The sequence below is a fragment of the Caretta caretta genome, chromosome 2 (genome assembly GCF_965140235.1).
Source record: "Caretta caretta isolate rCarCar2 chromosome 2, rCarCar1.hap1, whole genome shotgun sequence".
Lineage (NCBI taxonomy): Eukaryota > Metazoa > Chordata > Testudines > Cheloniidae > Caretta > Caretta caretta.
The window spans coordinates 270,290,949-270,310,857 of NC_134207.1; the positions used below are offsets into that span (position 1 = coordinate 270,290,949).

The 19,909-nt window shown below is 50.5% G+C and overlaps 1 long non-coding RNA gene across 1 annotated transcript; it reads right to left on the minus strand.

The window, feature by feature from the left end:
• Positions 1-5,795: 5,795 nt before the first annotated feature.
• LOC142071240 (uncharacterized) lies at positions 5,796-19,220 on the minus strand. Its single transcript, XR_012667330.1, has 3 exons — positions 18,725-19,220; positions 18,100-18,364; positions 5,796-7,937 (listed from the first exon to the last, which is right to left on the minus strand). It is a non-coding gene; the product is annotated as an uncharacterized LOC142071240 (long non-coding RNA).
• Positions 19,221-19,909: the final 689 nt, after the last annotated feature.

A 19,909-nucleotide genomic window follows, 5' to 3' on the forward strand; every position in this document is an offset into this window, starting at 1 on the left:
GGTCCTGGGAGGGGATTTTAATACCACCCTCGAGGAGCAAGACCGCTCGGGGACCGAGCAGAGCCCGGCCACCGCGGACACCCTCCGGGAGATAGTTGAACATCACTCCCTAGTGGACATCTGGCGTGACCACCACCCGGATGACACTTCCACGTTCACCTTTGTCCAAGTGGAAGCCCATTGGTCGAGCCACTCCCAGTTGGACAGCATTTATTTATCACGCTTCCATCTCTCATGAGCCCATTCCTCCAGCATTCGGCTGGCCCCATTTTCTGACAATCACCTAGCCACCGTGACAGCCTCCCTCTGTGCGGAAAGGCCAGGGCCGGCCTATTGGCATTTTAACAACAGCCTGTTGGAGGATGAGGGCTTCGTGACCTCCTTCCAGGAATTCTGGCTGGCCTGGCGAGGGCAGCGGCGTGCCTTTCCCTCGGCGCAGCGATGGTGGGACCTGGGAAAGGTGCGCACCCGGCCTTTCTGCCGTGACTACACCCGGGGCACCAGCCGACGGAGAAATGCAGCGATAGAACAGTTGGAATGGGAGGTCTTAGAGCTGGAGAGGCGTCTGGCTGCCAGCCCCGAAGACCCGCTCCTCTGCAGAGCGTGCTAGGAGAAGTGGGAGGAGCTCCGGGCCCTCGAGGACCATCGGGCCCGGGGCGCCTTTGTTTGATCCCACATCCGCCTCCTTCGGGAGATGGATCGCGGCTCCCGCTTCTTCTATGCCCTGGAGAAAATGAGGGGGGCCAAGAAACACGTCACCTGCCTCCTGAAAGAAGACGGTACCCCCCTCACAGAACCAGCGGAGATGTGCGGGAGGGCCTAAGCCTTCTACACAAGTCTTTTCTCCCCAGATCTGACCGAACCTAGCGCTCGCAGAGTGCTTTGGGAGGAGCTCCCTACGGTCAGCGCAAGCGACCGAGACCGACTAGAGTTGCCTCTCACTCTGGCCGAGTTCTTGGAAGCCCTCCATCATATGCCCACTAATAAGTCTCCAAGCATGGACAGGCTGACTGTGGAGGTCTACCGCGTGTTTTGGGACATCCTCGGCCCAGACCTAGTCACCGTCTGGGCCGAGTCTCTGCAGAGCGGAGTCCTCCCTCTTTCGTGCAGACGAGCTGTGCTTGCCTTATTGCCGAAGAAGGGGGACTGCCGCGATTTACGAAATTGGCGTCCTGTCTCGCTCCTCAGCATGGACTACAAAATCGTAGCGAAAGCAATCTCGCTGCGGCTACGGTCTGTGCTGGTGGACGTGATCCACCCAGACCAGACCTACACCGTCCGAGACCACAGTATCTTTGATAACCTATTTCTGGTTCGGGACCTTTTGGAACTCAGGTGTAGAGACGGTCTGTCATTCACCCTCTTGTCCCTAGATCAGGAGAAGGCGTTCGATAGGGTGGACTACAGGTACCTCCTGAGCACTCTGCAGGCGTTTGGCTTCGGACCCCAGTTTGTGGGTTTTTTCCGGGTGCTGTACGCTTCCGCAGAGTGTCTGGTTAAGCTCAACTGGACCCTGACCGAACCGGTCAGCTTCGGGCAAGGAGTACAGCAGGGGTGCCCCCTCTCAGGCCAGCTGTACGCTCTGGCGATTGAGCCCTTCCTCTGTCTCCTCCGCAGGAGGTTGACAGGGTTGGTGCTGCGGGAGCTGGAGCTGCGGCTGGTCCTGTCGGCGTACACTGATGACGTGCTCCTCGTGATCCAGGACCCCGGCGACTTGGCGCAGGTGGAAGCTTGCCAGGCCATCTATTCGGCAGCCTCCTCCACCTGAGTCAACTGAGTCAAGAGCTCTGGCTTGGCGGTAGGAGACTGGCAGCAGGCGAGCTCCCTCCCACCCGCGCTTCAGACCATCCGGTGGAACGCGGGTCAGCTGCTCTACCTCGGCATTTACCTTTCTGCCACGCATCCCTCTCCGCTGGAGAACTGGGAAAATTTAGAGGGCAGGGTGATAGAGCGGCTCCAGAAATGGATGGGTCTACTCCGATGTCTCTCCCTCTGAGGGAGAGTGCTGGTGCTTAATCAACTAGTCCTGTCCATGCTCTGGTACCGGCTCAACACCCTGGTCCTGGCCCCAGGTTTCCTGACCAACCTCCGGACACCAATTCTGGGGTTCTTTTGGTCAGGAATGCACTGGGCCCCTGTAGGGGTTCTTCATCTACCCCTGAAGGAAGGGGGACGGGGCCTGAAGTGTCTGCACACTCAGGTCCGTGTCTTCCACCTCCAGGCCCTACAGAGGCTCCTCTATGGTGCAGGCAGTTCGGCGTGGAGCACATTGGCGCACGCCATCCTGCGCCGCATCTGAGGGCTCCTATATGACCAGCAGCTCTTTTATCTCCACCCGGGAGGTCTTCCGCAAGACCTCTCTGGGCTGCCGGTCTTCTACCAGGACCTCCTCCAGACTTGGAAACTGTTTTCAATGACCAGGTCCGTGGCAGCCACTGAGGGGATAGATCTCCTCGTGGAGCCCTTGCTACACAACCCCCAAATCTGTGTGCAGGTGGCGGAGTCCCACTCGGTGCACCAGAGCTTGATCCTGGCAGAAGTCACGAGAGTCGGAGACCTCCTGGACTACAACAGGGGAGACTGGCTGGATCCCCTGATGCTCGCCCAGCGCATGGGGCTCTCCAGACCTCGTACCCCCCAGCACGTACTTCAGGAGGTGAAGGCCGCTTTGCCGCCCGCTGCTCAAGCTTACCTCGACCGGGTCCTGCTCAAGGGCATGCCCCACCCACCCTCTACCCCAGGCCCGCCGGATTTTTTAATTGGACCCCTGCCCCGCAGATCCAATCAATCCCCTCACACCTTCACTGCAAGCTGGCTGCATGAACTGCAGCCGGTACGTTTCCAAACCATGCCAAGGAAACATCTATACACGCTCGTGCTCCACACCCTTCACCCTAGTGTCCCACCCTGACACAAAGTGGCGAGACCTTCTGCCACCTTTGGAGGGTGAGCAGCCCCAGTGGGCCAGCCTATTGTCCACCTTGGTTCCAAGGCCTGTCAGGGACATCAGTTGGCAGCTCCTTCACGGAGCTGTGAGCACGGGCACGTACCTGGCGCGGTTCACCCCCATCCCAGATACTTGTCCCTTTTGTGGTGTGAGGGAAACCCTGGCGCACATATATTTGGAGTGCGCCAGGCTGCAGCCCCTGTTCCAGCTCCTCACAAATCTCCTATTATGTTTTTGGTTGCATTTTTCCCCTCACCTTTTTATTCATGCACTCCCCATCCGTGGCCTCACAAAGTTGCGGGATCTCCTAGTTAACCTCCTCCTGGCCCTGGCTAAAATGGCCATCTATAAAACCAGAGAGAGGAGGTTGGCCGATGGAGTTTCCTGTGACTGTGGGGCCATTTTCCGAACCTCGGTCCGTTCACGTATCCGGGCAGAGTTCCTCTGGGCGGCGTCCACTGACTCCCTTGATGCTTTTGAGGAGCGGTGGGCGCTGTCCAAGGTTCTCTGCTCGGTGTCCCCGTCCGGTTCCCTTTGTTTGACCCTTTGATTGGGGGAGAGAGTAAGGGACCGTAGCCCTAGCCTTTGCTGCTACAGACACCACCATCTTAGAGGGGTCCTTTCACACGTGGGTGCATGTGCCCCCCCCCCGGGTTGTCCACCCCACAGCCTGCCCCTCTTGTTGGGTGCTTTCAAAGGAGGGAATTGTTGGTGACACTGGGCGTGGTGCCAGGTAACTCAAGGGGGTGGCAGACCTTGAGAGTCGATGAAGCCTCCTCACTCTGGGCCACCAGGTAACTCGGAAGGGTGAAAGACCATGAGAGTCGAGGAAGCCCCCCGCTCTGGGCCCAGGCAAGCTTGAACACTTCCCTCCCCTGAAGATAATGAGAAAACAATTGTGATTGGCTGCTGTGTTACACATTGCATATGCTGCTGTTTTTTTTGTCTTGTAAGTGTGTTATGCAAATAAAAAAATACCTTTTTGCTTCAAAAAAAAAAAAAAATACTCTCCTGTAGCCATCTGGCCTGACCCTGTCACGGTATTCTTTCTGTGTGCTGTCCCAGCTCTGTGCAGACAGCCGACACAGCACACCTCCATCGAACTGCCCACAAAGACCACAAGACTCCATTTGTAGCGAAGGCACCCAGCCAGGTTTTTTGTCGACAAAGCACGGTCCTAGCTCCCCAGATCAATGTCTACAGGTACACTAGCACATGTATGCCCGTAACAATGGACAGATCAGTGAGCGGCGGGACTTTTCATTCCACCCTTGGCTGGACAAAGACACTCCCTCTGTGACCCTTCTTTCATATACGGATACAAACAAATTACGTATTGCTCCTCCAACGTGGTTAGTTACTATGCTTTACCTTGTACACCAAACATCTCTGTCCATCACCCTGTCATCCTGACCTTATCTTTAGGAGGGGGTCGGTGTGTCCTTGTATCATCTTCAGGGAGTGTGTTTACACAATAACCCAGTATCAGGAGCTTCTGGTACCACCCTTCTGGAATGTGTTTGCATGAGTGTCTTGTGCCTACTCCTTAGGAATGTGTGTATGTTTTTGCAATACCAGGCCGGTTCTGGCCAGGTTCTGTGAACTTGCAAGCAGACTTGTTTTATAACAGGGCCTGACAACTGTTCACAGCCCAACTTTTGCTAACACTGCACTCCGCTTTATATCAGCAGGGCCTGACTACTATTTCAGTTCAGGCCTAAGGCCTTACACCAGGCCCCTTATACCAAGCCTCATGTCTCAGGCTCGCTCTTTCTACTACATTCCTGATCTGCCTTCTCCATCCCATTCATTATTTTATAGACTTATCATGCTCCCTGTCTTATCCATCCCTTTTCGAAGGTAACAAGTCCAGTCTTTTCCATTTCTCTTCAGAGGAGAATTTTCAGATCTTTGATCGTTCTCTAGTTCTGGGATGGGGTGCCCAGTGCAGCGCTCAGGATCTAGATGAGGTTGCAACATTGATTTATATAAAGGCATCAGAATATTTTTCCATAATTTTCTCCATTCATTATGCATCTAAATGTCTTGGTTAACCTGTGGATCGTAGCTGGGCATTAAACTGAGGTCTTCATTGAGCTGTCTACAATGACATCTAGGTCCCTTTTTTGGGGTTGATTACAGTTCATTTAGAGTCCTGTCGGGTATACAAATAGTTCAGTTTTTCCCCTCCAAAGTGCACTACTTTGCAATTATCAACATTAAACTCCAATTGCCACTCTGTTGCCCACTCACCGAGCTTGTTTACATCTCTCCAAGTTCTTCAGAGTCTTCTCAAGATGTGACTAACCCAAATAACCTTAGAGACTAACCAATTTATTTGAGCATAAGCTTTCGTGAGCTACAGCTCACTTCATCGGATGCATCCAGTGAAGTGAGCTGTAGCTCACGAAAGCTCATGCTCAAATAAATTGGTTAGTCTCTAAGGCGCCACAAGTACTCCTGTTCTTTTTGCGGATACAGACTAACACGGCTGTTACTCTGAAACCAAATAACCATTGTGCCATCTGCAAATTTTGCTACCTCATGACTTGCCACTCTTCCCAGATCATTCATAAATACCATCCAACAAGAGACCTAGTAGAGTACCTTGAAGCCTGGCTGTTACCTTCTGCCATTATGAAAACTGACTATTTAATCCTTATGTAACCCTTCTGCCCGTCAGAGTTGGCAGCAACAAGGGCCGGGTTCAATATCTAGGGGTTCCATTCCAATAACACAATGCAAACCGGCTCGAGCCCCCACCCAGTGACCTGGGACAAATATATACCACCCCCGCTGGGCGCCTCCAAGAGGCAATACTTCCCCTCTCGCAAGCACATAGTCTGAGTGTAGCAAAAGCCTTTTAATAACAGAGAGAAACAATGTGGCATTATGTTGGGGAAACACCACCAACAGGATTCATAACACAACCCATGAGCAAAAAAAAAGAACCCACCCCAGGCAAATTGGGGCATGCCCTTTTCCCTTTGGTTCTTGAGTCCAGCAACCCCAAATCACCCAAAGTCCCAAAAGTCCAATGCCCCAAAAGTCTCTGTCCCTGGTCAGGGCAGCCCCAGAGTTCGAAAGTTTATCTGCGGAGCTTTACCTCCCAACCTGGGTGGAAATGGGACGGGGGTAAGAGGCACCTTACGTGATCTGAAGCTGACCGCCCCATAGCTCCATAGCGGCACTCTGCTCCGCCAGCCGCCCCACAAACTCCTTCGCTCAGCTGCACTCCGCTCCGCCAGCCGCCCCACGAACTCCTTCGCTCCGCTCCACTCCGCCAGCCGCCCCACGAACTCCTTCACTCAGCTGCGCTCTGCTCCGCCAGCCGCCCCACGAACTGCTCCACAATATATCTTCAGGCTCCCCCACTACTTAACACAACACTCAGTGATTTCAGCTCTTAGGTGAATTCAGCTTGTAGTAGGGGAGCCCCAGTGCTGGTGCACTGTCAGCCCAAAGTGAGCTCAGCAGCCTATAACTAGACTTCTAATGAAATCAAAATTAGCTCTAATATTCCACAGTGGAGAGAGGAGGAAGTGCAATTAGCATGTAAGGCCCTCACCAAGGGGCCCATGCCACCAAGTATTAATACTTGTCCCCAACCTCTCTCCATTCACACAGTTTTGGAACCCATGACCCTTGCCTAGCGAGTGCTACTTAGTTGATGGTGAATCCCTCCATCATAACAAAAGGCCACGTACAGTTCCAAGCACAGTTCCCATAATCAGGGTAATAACAATTTATTCTTCCTGCCCCAATAACAGAGACACTGGGGATCCCACAGCAGCCAAAGTGACCATTTGGGCAGCTATGGTCTCATTCTAGGCGGGGTGGGTGTGCCTATGCAAATGAGATCGGCCCCTGAAGTTCTTTTCCACAACCTGCCACACCTCACCACCAGATGTCAGGGTGGAGCTCATCCTGACACTGCTTACACTTATTTTTCTTATTTTGTCTCTTAGTCAGTTTTTGATCCCTGACAATACTTTGGCCTCTTCCCTCATGATGACTTAGTTTCTTTAATAGCCTTTTACGCAGGACCTTGCTAGAAGCCTTTTGAATGTCTAAATTACATGAACTCATTTTCCTTTATCCACTAATTTACTAATATGTTAAAAGAATTCTAGTAGATTGGTAAGGCATGATTTTCCTGTCATATCATGATCTTCCAGGTGTTCTACTGTTAATGATCATTTCTGCAAAGTTGCCAGGTGCAGATGTAAGGCTGACTGGTCTGTAATTCCCACAATCATCCCTACAGCCTGGAACAGTGGCTGTTTTAAATGAGAGAGTATCTTTGTTAGCAATCCCTCAGAACTCTTGTCAGGGTAGGAGTCTCCCCAACATCCTCTGTGAAGAGTGATGTGACAAAATCACTTTCTCAGCAATATCCTCTTTCTTAATTGCTCCTTTTTAACCCCTGCTCATTCAGTGGACCCACCGATTTTTTTGCAGCCTTCATGCTACTGATATATTTAAAAAATCTCATTTGTTTTTACACCTTTAGCTTTTGGCTCCTCAAAAAAATTTCTGACCCTTCTGGTTTCCCTTTTACATACCACCTGCAATAGTTGTGAAGGATTTAGGACTGCTCTGTAGTTGATGAATACTGTATGTGACATGGGTGTGGTGATATTCACTACACTGGGACATTTACTGTTGAGGAATCCAGCAGGAAGACCAAAGACTGGAGATAAGATACCTCAGAAAAGACACTTCAGGGGTAAAGAGACAGCACCTCAGCTGCTAAGTGGGAAGCTTCTGCTTCCTTGTCTATAGCCAAGTTACAAAGGGTTGTTTTGCCAACATGAGGAACTCATTGATCAGAAGGACATTAAAAAGTCTCTGCCCACCAAACAGATGTTTGCGTGCATCACTCTGAAGAAGCTTGACCTTTCATCCCAGTGCGATGAGGCTTTAGGTGAGAGATGTGTGAGCTCCTTATTGCTTTAAAATCCTTTTTCTGTTATGTTGTTCTTTGTTCCTAGAACAAATTGTGGGGGAGAGTTGAGAATCGTCTTCCCCTCTTTTGTGATAGCCCAGCCTAAGTGGCTGATATTAAACAGTACTTTGGATTAAGAAGGGTAGTTTGGGTCACCCTTCTAATTTCCCATTTACATTCTACAAACACTAGTCACAAGTGGTTCAGGGGCTGGAAAAAATCTCTTAAAAGCTCAATCTCTGCAGTTTAACAAAAAGATCAAGCTGTAGACTTGAACATAAGGACCTACACAGAGACAAGATATCATAGAATCATAGAATATCAGGGTTGGAAGGGACCTCAGGAGGTCATCTAGTCCCATTCCCCTGCTCAAAGCAGGACCAACCCCCAACTAAATCATCCCAGCCAGGGCTTTGTCAAGTCTGACCTTAAAAACTTCTAAGAAAGGAGATTCCACCCCTCCCTAGGTAACGCATTCCAGTGCTTCACCACCCTCCCAGTGAAAAAGTTTTTCCTAATATCCAACCTAAATCTCCCCCACTGCAACTTGAGACCATTATTCCTTGTTCTGTCATCAGCTACCACTGAGAACAGTCTAGAGCCATCCTCTTTGGAACCCCCTTTCAGGTAGTTGAAAGCAGCTATCAAATCCCCCCTTATTCTTCTCTTCCGTAGATTAAACATCCCCAGTTCCCTCAGCCTCTCCTCATAAGTCATGTGTTCTAGAACCCTCATCATTTTTGTTGCCCTCCGTTGGACTCTTTCCAATTTTTCCACATCCTTCTCGTACTGTGGGGCCAAAAACTGGACACAGTACTCCAGATGAGGCCTCATCAGTGTCGAATAGAGGGGAACGATCACGTCCCTCAATCTGCTGGCAATGCCCCTACTTATACATCCCAAAATGCCATTGGCCTTCTTGGCAACAAGGGCACACTGTTGACTCATATTCAGCTTCTCATCCACTGTAACCCCTAGGTCCTTTTCTGCAGAACTGCTGCCGAGCCATTCTGTCCCTAGTCTGTAGCGGTGCATGGGATTCTTCCGTCCTAAGTGCAGGACTCTGCACTTGTCCTTGTTGAACCTCATCAGATTTCTTTTGGCCCAATCCTCTAATTTGTTTAGGGCCCTCTGTATCCTATCCCTACCTTCCAGCGTATCTACCTCTCCTCCCAGTTTAGTGTCATCTGCAAACTTGCTGAGGGTGCAATCCACACCATCCTCCAGATCATTTATGAAGATATTGAACAAAACTGGCCCCAGAACCGACCCTTGGGGCACTCATATCATAGAACCATAGAATATCAGGGTTGGAAGGGACCTCAGGAGGTCATCTTGTCCACTTGATACCGGCTGCCAACTAGACACAAGCCTGTGTGCTAAATGTATTGGCTCCTCACTAGTCACCCCAGGTGCATCATAAGTTAACCGTTTCACTGGTCTTATCACCCTGTCTCGTCTATTGAGAATCTCTGTTGTCAAGGTAGGGGAACATCCTCTTGAGTGACGGATGGAGAGGCTTCCCTGGAGGGTCCCTCGGCTACTGGCGTAGGCCCCTGCACTCCTAGTTCTAACGCTGGAGGGTCCAAGGTGCCCAGGACATCCTCTACCTGTCTGTCCCTATTGTCCAATAACCTGTGTGTGTCATCACAGGGGGGTCTCATCAGCAGCACCGGGGTATCAGAAAGGGGCCTAAATAGTTCCGCCATTGGGTTTAGGGCGGAAGAGGGAAAACTCTCGTTTGGTTCAGCTGATCGAGACTGAAATCTTGTCTCCATCCCAGGATACACCAGGGTTGTGTCTTCCTCCTCAGACTCACTCTCAGATGTGCAGAATAGGGATAAGTTAGCTGCAGGGGGCCCACTGTCTGTGTTGGATGGCGGCTTTGGTCTAGCACCTTTGTTCTGCCCGGCGGCCCTGCCGTGGCCCATCTCACAAGGGGTGCTTACCAATTCCCCCACAGGGAGCAAAAGGTTTCTATGCACCGTCTTTATTTGCCCTGGACCGTCTTCAGGTTTGATCTTGTAGACCGGCAGATCTCCCAGCTTTTCCATCACCAGGTAAGGTATTGCCTTCCATCTGTCAGCTATCTTGTGTTTGCCAGCAATACCCAAATTTCGCAGCAGGACTCTGTCCCCCGGCTGGAGCTCCTGCGAATGCACTCTAGCATCATATCGATGTTTGTTGCGGTCTGCGTTCTTCCGAGCCGCAGCGGTAGCTAAGCGATAAGCATCCCGCAGCTTTTCTCTTAGTCGGGATACATATTGCTGATGAGTTTCATAGCTATCTCCATCCTCTGATACACCAAAGCACAAGTCTATGGGTAATCTTGGTTCTCGCCCAAACATCAAGAGATATGGGGTGACTCCCGTAGCATCGTTCTTTGTGGCATTGTAGGCATGCACCAGAAATGCGACATGCTGGCTCCAGGTTGCCTTCTGCTCTGGTCGCAAAGTTCCCAACATATCTAATAGGGTTCGATTGAACCTCTCTGGCTGAGGATCACCTTGGGGGTGATAAGGCGTTGTCCTAGACTTTTTAATTCCTGCTATCTTCAGCACCTCCTTCAGAAGGTGACTCTCAAAATCCCGCCCCTGATCAGAGTGTATCCGAGCCGGGAATCCATAGACTGAGAAATATTTGTCCCACAATACTCGAGCAACGGTGGTGGCCCTCTGATCACGTGTGGGATATGCTTGTGCATACCGTGTAAAATGGTCAGTCACTACTAGAATGTTTCCAACATTCCTCTTGTCTACCTCTACAGACAAGAAATCAATGCATACCAACTCCAAAGGTTTGTTGCTGGTGATGTTCTTGAGATATGCAGCCCTCGTGGGCAGAGTTTTCCTTTGAACACATCGAGCGCAAGTCTCACATTTCCTGCGAACATCTTCAGCCATTCGGGGCCAATAGAACCTACTACGAATAAGTTCCAGGGTCCTCTCCATCCCTAAATGCCCAAAGTCATCATGCAGGGCCCTCATGGCCAGGGCTCTGTACTTTTTTGGCAGTACTAGTTGTGCTCGTTGTTTTTGTAAAGGGTCAGTGGTCATTCGGTGTAGCACTCCCTGAATCAGTTTTAGTTTGGTCCATTCTCTCAATAGTAGTTTACCCTCCAGGTTAGGTGGGACAACCACAGCTGGGCTTCGCCCCTCCCTTTTGGCAAGTAGTGTATCACGAATGTCAATATCTTGCCGCTGGGCTTCTTGCCAGTCAGCCGCATTGAGCATGGGCAAAGGAGATTGGTCTAATGCAATATAGTTCACCGAAGCAGAAGGCATGCATTCAGGGGGCAGGCCCAAAGCTTCTGCAACACATCCCTGAAAGCCCTCACGGGCCTCTGGCTCTCGGCGACTCACACTGCAAATAGCTCTCACTCCATCTGTGGGTATCACAGCAACTTCTGGAGCCTGCGGACGCCTGGACAATGCATCTGCATCTACATTGCTTCTCCCTGATTGGTACTGAATGCTGAACTCATAGCTAGCCAAGGCGGCCACCCATCTCTGCCCTGTAGCATCCAGCTTAGCACTTGTTAACACATAAGTCAGTGGATTGTTGTCTGTCCACACCTGGAACTGAGCACCATACAAGTAGTCTCGAAGTTTCTCAGTGATGGCCCATTTCAAGGCCAAAAATTCCAGCTTGTGGGTGGGATAGCGAGTTTCACTATCAGACAATCCTCGGCTGGCAAAGGCTACAGGTTTACATTTGCCTTCCACTTCCTGGTACAGGACTGCTCCCAGACCCTCCAAACTGGCATCAGTATGCAGGATAAATGGTTTGCTTGGGTCAGCAAAAACTAGGACTGGAGCATGAGTTAGGCAAGTAATGATTTCTCGAAAAGCCCTTTCACATCTCTCATTCCACCGTGGCCCAAATGGTGCAAAGGGGCCATTGTGTCTCTGCACAGGAGGCTTTGGGGACCTCCCCTTATTCTTGGACTTAGATTTGTTCTTGCTGGACTGATGTCCCCTGGTAAGATCATTCAGAGGCTTTACAATTGTAGCATAGTTTTTCACAAATCTGCGGTAGTAGCCACTAAATCCAAGGAAGGTCTTGAGTTCTCTGTAGTTACTTGAACGTGGCCATGTAGTGAGTGCTTCTATTTTATCAGGATCAGTACTCACACCTTCTTGGGACACAATGTGACCCACATACTTCACTGAGGTTCTGCAGAACTGGCATTTGTCAATTGAAAGCTTCAGACCATAATCCTCCAACCTATCAAGCACTTTAAGAAGTCTTTCTTCATGCTCCTCTAAGGTTCTTCCAAACACAATCAGGTCATCCAAATAAACTAACACTTGCAGTAAATTCATGTCTCCCACAACTTTCTCCATGAGACGTTGAAAGGTGGCAGGTGCTCCAGAAATCCCTTGGGGCATGCGTTCGAACTGATAAAACCCTAATGGGCAGATGAAGGCTGTCTTCTCCTTATCTTCTTCTCCCAGAGGGATCTGGTAGTATCCACTTCGAAGATCCAACACAGAGAACCACTGGCTTCCCAGCAAACAGTCTAAGGCGTCTTGCACTCGAGGCATAGTGTACTGGTCGACCACAGTACGGCTGTTTAGGGTGCGGTAGTCAATACACATCCGGATTTTCCCATTCTTTTTGCGGACTACCACAATGGGTGAGGCGTATGGGCTGCGGGACTCTGTAATGATGCCATTCGCAGCCAGCTCCTGAAGATGATGTCGCACATCTTCCATCTCAGAGAGAGCAATCTTCCTAGATCTCTCCCTGAAAGGTCGAGAGTCATGTAGTCTGATATTGTGCTCTACTCCTTTTGCACATCCCACATCCCACTCATGCAGTGAGAACACCTTGGATCTTTCACAAAGTTTCTTCCTCAGGCGATCTTTCCAGTCCTCGGACACTGGTGAATCTCCAAAGTCAAACTTTGCTGGGTCTATTGTCGGAACTTGAGTTTCACACTGGGGTTTTACAATCGACTCAGGCTCAAAGAGGTCTGCTATCTTTTGTCCTTGCTTCACAAAAATATCACGACTCGTTTCATTAGCAATCAGTATAGTCACCCTTTCCTGGGCTTCAGCAGGTAGGGTTATGACTCCACTGGGGACCAGCACTCCTTCAGGGAGCTCTCCTCCCATCGGCTGCTCTATCATTGCTAACGTCCCTTTACTGCCTTTCAGACAGGTACTCATGACAAGCACTTCTTGCTCCGTCCTTGCAGGCACTACTAAGGGGGTTGTGCCCGCGTACTTCAGTGCCCCAAGCGGTAGCTCAGATGTGTCCCTTTTAGCGCTCTCAATTTTCCTATAGGCTTCAGCACAAAGCATATGGATCATCAGGGTATTCAGGTACTGGTCCCCAGCCCGCCTTCTGCAGTAATCCGCCAGTACCTTGAAGAGACTGGAGTTGGTCCCTATCAGCACAGACACATCAGAAGTCCCTTTAGGGTCAGGGCATATTAAGGCAGCTGTGTCTACCTCTTCTCTTACCCCAGCAACCTCCTCTGGGAATTCCAGGTGCACTATGACATACCCTTGGTAGGGGTATTCATCCATGCTGAGGCCACACAGGCCAAGGCCAGTCAGTGGCTGTATAGGCAGGTGCCTAAGCATCTGTTGGTAGAATGACTGAAATATAATAGTCACTTGAGATCCAGTGTCAAGCACTGCTTTACACTCCACCCCTTCAATCCTCACCGTGACCTCTGCTCGAGGCCCTATCAGTCCTGCGGGGATCCCAGCTGGACAGTCTTTTCTGGGGGAATCTTCAAATCCTGCAGACCTGGGGGGTCCCCGTCCCCAGACCCTTTGGCAGCTACCGGATCTCTCCCAACTGATCCTCAGCTTTCCATACACTAAGGAGGGGTTTTCTTCATTACGGCACTTGGCAGCACTGTGTCCATCCTGACCACATCGGTAGCAGAAGAATTGACCTTTCCCCCTTCGCCTGGGGGGGATGGTGGCTCTAAGTGCGGGCTTCTCAATCGCCACAGTTTGAGGCTTCTTATTCCTGGAAGTCTTAACTCGGTCAACGGTACTTTGCAGCTCAGCTATCCGTTCCGTCAGGACCTGCATTTGTTGGGCAAGTTCCTCTCTGGTGCTCACCATCAGTACACTGGCCGTTTGCAGTGGTGTTGTGCTGGCTGGATCCGATGTTTGGGCTTCCCAAAACTCACTGGCAGCCTGCCTTTCTTCCTCCTCTCGGACCTCTTTTATCAGCTGGGAGTAACTTGGGGGATGTTCCCGTCGTTCTCTTAGCTGGAGATGAAGTAGAATCGGGTTCTGATACTGAGTTCCTCTTACAATTTGAGCCAGTCTGGTCTGATCCATCTGCTCAGCAGTCACTGCTCCCCTCATGACAGCTCTCTGAAGCAGTCTCTCCAGTCTCTGTATGTAGGCTGAAGCCTTCTCGCCCTTTTGTTGTCGGGAATTAAGGAACTTACAGTAGCTGTCTTCAGGGCCCTCTACGCTCCCAAAGTTGTGTTCAAGGGCCTCTAGGCAGTCCTTCACACTGACCCCAGGGTCAATGAGCTTCAGGGTGCGAATCACATCTAATGCTGGGCCGCCAAGGCTCTCTATAAGGCATCTTCGCTTTTCTGCATCTGGTACGGCCCACTCTTGCAGCATTTCAGTGGTATGCTCTAACCAGGGTTCAAACTCCTCCTCCCCAGCAAATAATCTTAACTTACGACAAGAGTCTGACTCAGCATGGGGCAGCACAACCTTTTCCAATATTTGCCCCAGAGCTTTTGTCCAATCATCAGCCGAGGCTGCAGCCTCTGAGCTAGAAGCTGCTGAGCCAGGGCCCAACAAACCTGACATATTAGCCATTATACAAACAGTAATTTCCTCAAAATATAAGCACAAACAAAAAAATATAAATTGTTTCCCAATGTAGTGGATCACTCAACAGGTGCTTGCGAGGGGTAGTGACCCAGGTGATCCCGGACGAGCCCCCAAAAATGTAACCCTTCTGCCCGTCAGAGTTGGCAGCAACAAGGGCCGGGTTCAATATCTAGGGGTTCCATTCCAATAACACAATGCAAACCGGCTCGAGCCCCCACCCAGTGACCTGGGACAAATATATACCACCCCCGCTGGGCGCCTCCAAGAGGCAATACTTCCCCTCTCGCAAGCACATAGTCTGAGTGTAGCAAAAGCCTTTTAATAACAGAGAGAAACTTGCTCTTGGTGAATCCATGCTGACTGTTCCTGATCACTTTCCTCTCATGTACGTGCTTCAGGATTGATTCCTTGAGGACCTGCTCCATGATTTTTCCAGGGACTGACGTGAGGCTGTCTGACCTGTAGTTCCCAGGATCCTCCTTCTTCCCTTTTTTAAAGATGGGCAATACATTAGCCTTTTTCCAGTCTTCGGGGACTTCCCCCGATCGCCGTGAGTTTTCAAAGATCATAGCCAATGGCTTTGCAATCACATCTGCCAACTCCTTTAGCACTCTCGGATGCAACGTATCTGGCCCCATGGACTTGTGCACGTCCAGCTTTTCTAAATAGTCCCGAACCACTTCTTTCTCCACAGAGGGCTGGTCACCTCCTCCTCATGCTGTGCTGCCCAGTGCAGCAGTCTGGGAGCTGACCTTGTTCGTGAAGACAGAGGCAAAAAAAGCATTGAGTACATTAGCTTTTTCCACATCCTCTGTCACTAGGTTGCCTCCCTCATTCAGTAAGGGGCCCACCCTTTCCTTGACTTTCTTCTTGTTGCTAACATACCTGAAGAAACCCTTCTTGTTACTCTTAACATCTCTTGCTAGCTGCAACTCCAGGTGTGATTTGGCCTTCCTGATTTCACTCCTGCATGCCCAAGCAATATTTTTATACTCATCTCTGGTCATTTGTCCAATCTTCCACTTCTTGTAAGCTTCTTTTTTGTGTTTAAGATCAGCAAGGATTTCACTGTTAAGCCAAGCTGGTCGCCTGCCATATTTACTATTCTTTCCACACATCGGGATGGTTTGTCCCTGTAAGCTCAAGAAGGATTCTTTAAAATCCAGCCAGCTCTCCTGGACTCCTTTCCCCCTCATGTTATTCCCCCAGGGGATCCTGCCCATCAGTTCTCTGAGGGAGTCAAAGTCTGCTTTTCTGAAGTCCAGGGTCCATATTCTGCTGCTTTCCTTCCTTCCTTGTGTCAGGATCCTGAACTCGACCATCTCATGGTCACTGCCTCCCAGGTTCCCATCCACTTTTGCTTTCCCTACTAATTCTTCCTGTTTTGTGAGCAGCAGGTCAAGAAGAGCTCTGCCCTTAGTTGGTTCCTCCAGCACTTGCACCAGGAAATTGTCCCCTACACTTTCCAAAAACTTCCTGGATTGTCTGTGAACTGCTGTTTTGCTCTCCCAGCAGATATCAGGGTGATTGAAGTCTCCCATGAGAACCAGGGCCTGCGATCTTGTAACTTCTGCGAGTTGCGGGAAGAAAGCCTCGTCCACCTCATCCCCCTGGTCCGGTGGTCTATAGTAGACTCCCACCACAACATCACCCTTGTTGCTCACACTTCTAAACTTGTGCTGGAAATGGCCCAACTTAATGATCACTTTAGATAAGCTATTACCAGCAGGAGAGTGAGTTTGTATGGGGGTGAGGGGGGGTTAGAAAACCTGGATTTGTGCTGGAAATGGCCCACCTTGATTATCATGCACATTGTAGGGAGAGTGGTCACTTTTGATAAGCTATTACCAGCAGGAGAGTGAGTTTGTGTGTGTGGTTTTTTGGAGGGGGATGAGGGAGTGAGAGAACCTGGATTTGTGCTGGAAATGGCCCACCTTGATTATCATACACATTGTGAAGAGAGTAGTCACTTTGGATGGGCTATTACCAGCAGGAGAGTGAGTTTGTGTGTGGGGGGGACGGAGGGTGAGAAAACCTGGATTTGTGCTGGAAATGGCCCAACTTGATGATCACTTTAGATAAGCTATTACCAGCAGGACAGTGGGATGGGAGGGGGTATTGTTTCATGGTCTCTGTGTGTATATAATGTCTACTGCAGTTTCCACGGTATGCATCCGATGAAGTGAGCTGTCGCTCATGAAAGCTCATGCTCAAATAAATTGGTTAGTCTCTAAGGTGCCACAAGTACTCCTTTTCTTTTTGCAAAGACAGACTAACACGGCTGTTACTCTGAAACTTAATCCAGAGACTCTCAGGTTTTTCTGCAGTTTCATACTTGAGCTCTGAGCAGTCATACTGCTCTCTTACATACAGTGCAACTCCCCCACCTTTTCTGCCCTGTTTGTCCTTCCTGAACAGCTTATATCCATCCATGACAGTACTCCAGTCATGTGAGTTATCCCACCAAGTCTCTGTTATTCCAATCACATCATAATTCCTTGACTTTGCCAGGACTTCCAGTTCTCCCTGCTTGTTTCCCGGGCTTCGTGCATTTGTGTATAGGCACTTGACATAACTCGCTGATCGTCTCTCTTTCTCATTATGAGGCAGGAGCCCTCCCCTCTCGCGCGCTCCTGATCGTGCTTCCTCCTGGTATCCCACGTCCCCACTTACCTCAGGGCTTTGGTCTCCTTCCCCCGGTGAAGCTAGTTTAAAGCCCTCCTCACTAGGTTAGCCAGCCTGCTTGCGAAGATGCTCTTCCCTCTCTTCGTTAGGTGGAGCCCATCTCTGCCTAGCACTCCTCCTTCTTGGAACACCATCCCATGGTCAAAGAATCCAAAGCCTTCTCTCCGACACCACCTGCATAGCCATTCATTGGCTTCCACGATTCGACGGTCTCTACCCAGGCCTTTTCCTTCCACAGGGAGGATGGACGAGAAGACCACTTGCGCCTCAAACTCCTTTATCCTCCTTTCCAGAGCCACATAGTCTGCAGTGATCCGCTCAAGGTCATTCTTGGCAATATCACTGGTGCCCACGTGGAGAAGCAGGAAGGGGTAGTGATCCGAGGGCTTGATGAGTCTCGGCAGTCTCTCCGTCACATCGTGAATCCTAGCTCCTGGCAAGCAGCAGACTTCTCGGTTTTCCCGGTCAGGGCAGCAGATAGATGACTCAGTCCCCCTGAGGAGAGTGTCCCGAACCCCCACCACCCGCCTCCTTCTCTTGGGAGCGGTGGTCGTGGAACCCCCAACCCTAGAACAGTGCATCTCATGCCTTCCAATTGGCGGAGTCTCCTTCTGCTCCCTTCCCTCAGACGTATCATCTGGTCCACTCTCCGCATTAGTACCTGTGGAGAGAACATGAAAATGGTTGCTTACTTGTATCTGCGTTGCTGGTACATGGACGCTCCCCTTTCTTCTTCTGGAGGTCACATGATGCCAAATTTCTTCACCATTCTCCTGTCCCCGCTGCGCAGCCTGCTCTGAATCTTGTGCCCGTAGAAGCATATCCTGACATCCATCCAGGAAATCTTCAGTTTCTCTTATGCAACGCAGGGTCGATACCTGTTGCTCCAGACCTTGAACCTTCTCTTCCAATAATGGAGACCAGCTTGCACTTTGTACAGACAAAGTCGCTTCCGTCCTGTGGAAGAAAGACAAACATGGCACATCCAGTGCAGGTCACAAGAGCTGAACACTCCCCATCCATATTACCCTCCTTCTTCGAGCTTCCTCAGGAGATGCAGTAACTACTCAGAGAATCCGGCAAGATGTAAGCCTCAGTGGGCTCTCCCCAGGCGAACTCCCAGGCAAACTCCTGCTGTTAGCTGCTCTGCTGTTAGCTGCTGATTGGCTTTTTATACAGTCAGGCCCACTTAAGGCTCACCTGGAACAAAGCACTCCCAATTCCCATCCTTTTCAAACAACCAATCAAGCACATGGTCAAACTGTCCTCACAACAAACACTCAGATACTCACAACAAACAAACACTCAGATACTCACCAACACAGCCTCCTTAATGCAGCCCTTAGCGTACCTCCTCTCAGGCAGATCCCAGGCAAACTCCCTCTGTTAGCCTCTCTGCTGTTCGCTGCTCACAGAGTGAACAGCTCTTTCATCTAGTGGAGAAAGGCAGAACAAGAACCAATGACAGGAAGGTATAGCCAGGCAAATTCAACTTAGAACTAAAGCACAAATTTAACAGTGAGGGTGACTAACCACTGGAACAAACTACCAATGGAAGTGACTGATTCTCCACCTCAATGTCTTCAAATCCAGACTGGATTCCTTCAGGAGGATGGTGTAGCCAAACCCAAACTACTGGGCTCATTTCCCAGGGGATGCCTTACTGCTAAATGGTGAACTAGCACTCAGCTGAGCCCTCGAGGGTTAACACAGTGTTAATGTAGCCTCACACTCTACTGAGGCAGCACACATGGAGGGAGGGGAGACAGCATGGCAGAGAGACAGAGACACACACCCTGTGTGTGGGGGAGAGAGAGGGATGGGCATTGCCCCTTTAAGTACATTGCCTTTTTAAGTAGATCAGCAAGTTGAGACAACAGCTGCTGCCCACAAACTCCCTCCATCCTGAGCCCTGTCCTGTGTCCCCCCACCTTCCTGCTCTATGGAAGATGGGGTAAGCGGGGTGCAGGAGCGGGGGAAGGGGGACACCCTGACATTACACACACACCCCCGCAAGCAGGAGGCTCCCAGGAGCAGCTCCAAGGCAGAGGGCAGGAGCAGCACAGGGCAGTGGGAAGAGGGACAGCTGAACTGCCAGCAATGGATAACCTGCAGGGGGGCTGCCACACAGGGAACTTAGGGGAGCTGAGAGTGGGGCTGCCGGCCCACCCTGGTTCCAAGCCCCCACCAGGGAGCTCAAAGGGGCTGCTCTTCCTGCAAGCAGTGGACAAAGCAGGCAGCTGCCAAATGATGTTATAAGGGAGCACTGCACAACTTTACACAAGCATGTTCCCTAATTGATCAGCAAGGTAACAATGGAACAACGTTAACTGGGATGATTTTAAGTGAGGAGTTCCTGTATTATTTAATTTCTGTTGCCGTAGTGTCTAGGAGCCTTGGTCATGGCCCGGGACCCCACGTGCTAGGTGCTGTACAAACACAGCACAAAAAGTCAGTCCCTGCCTCCAGTAACTTCCAATCTGAGATTTCAAGCTCTCATAC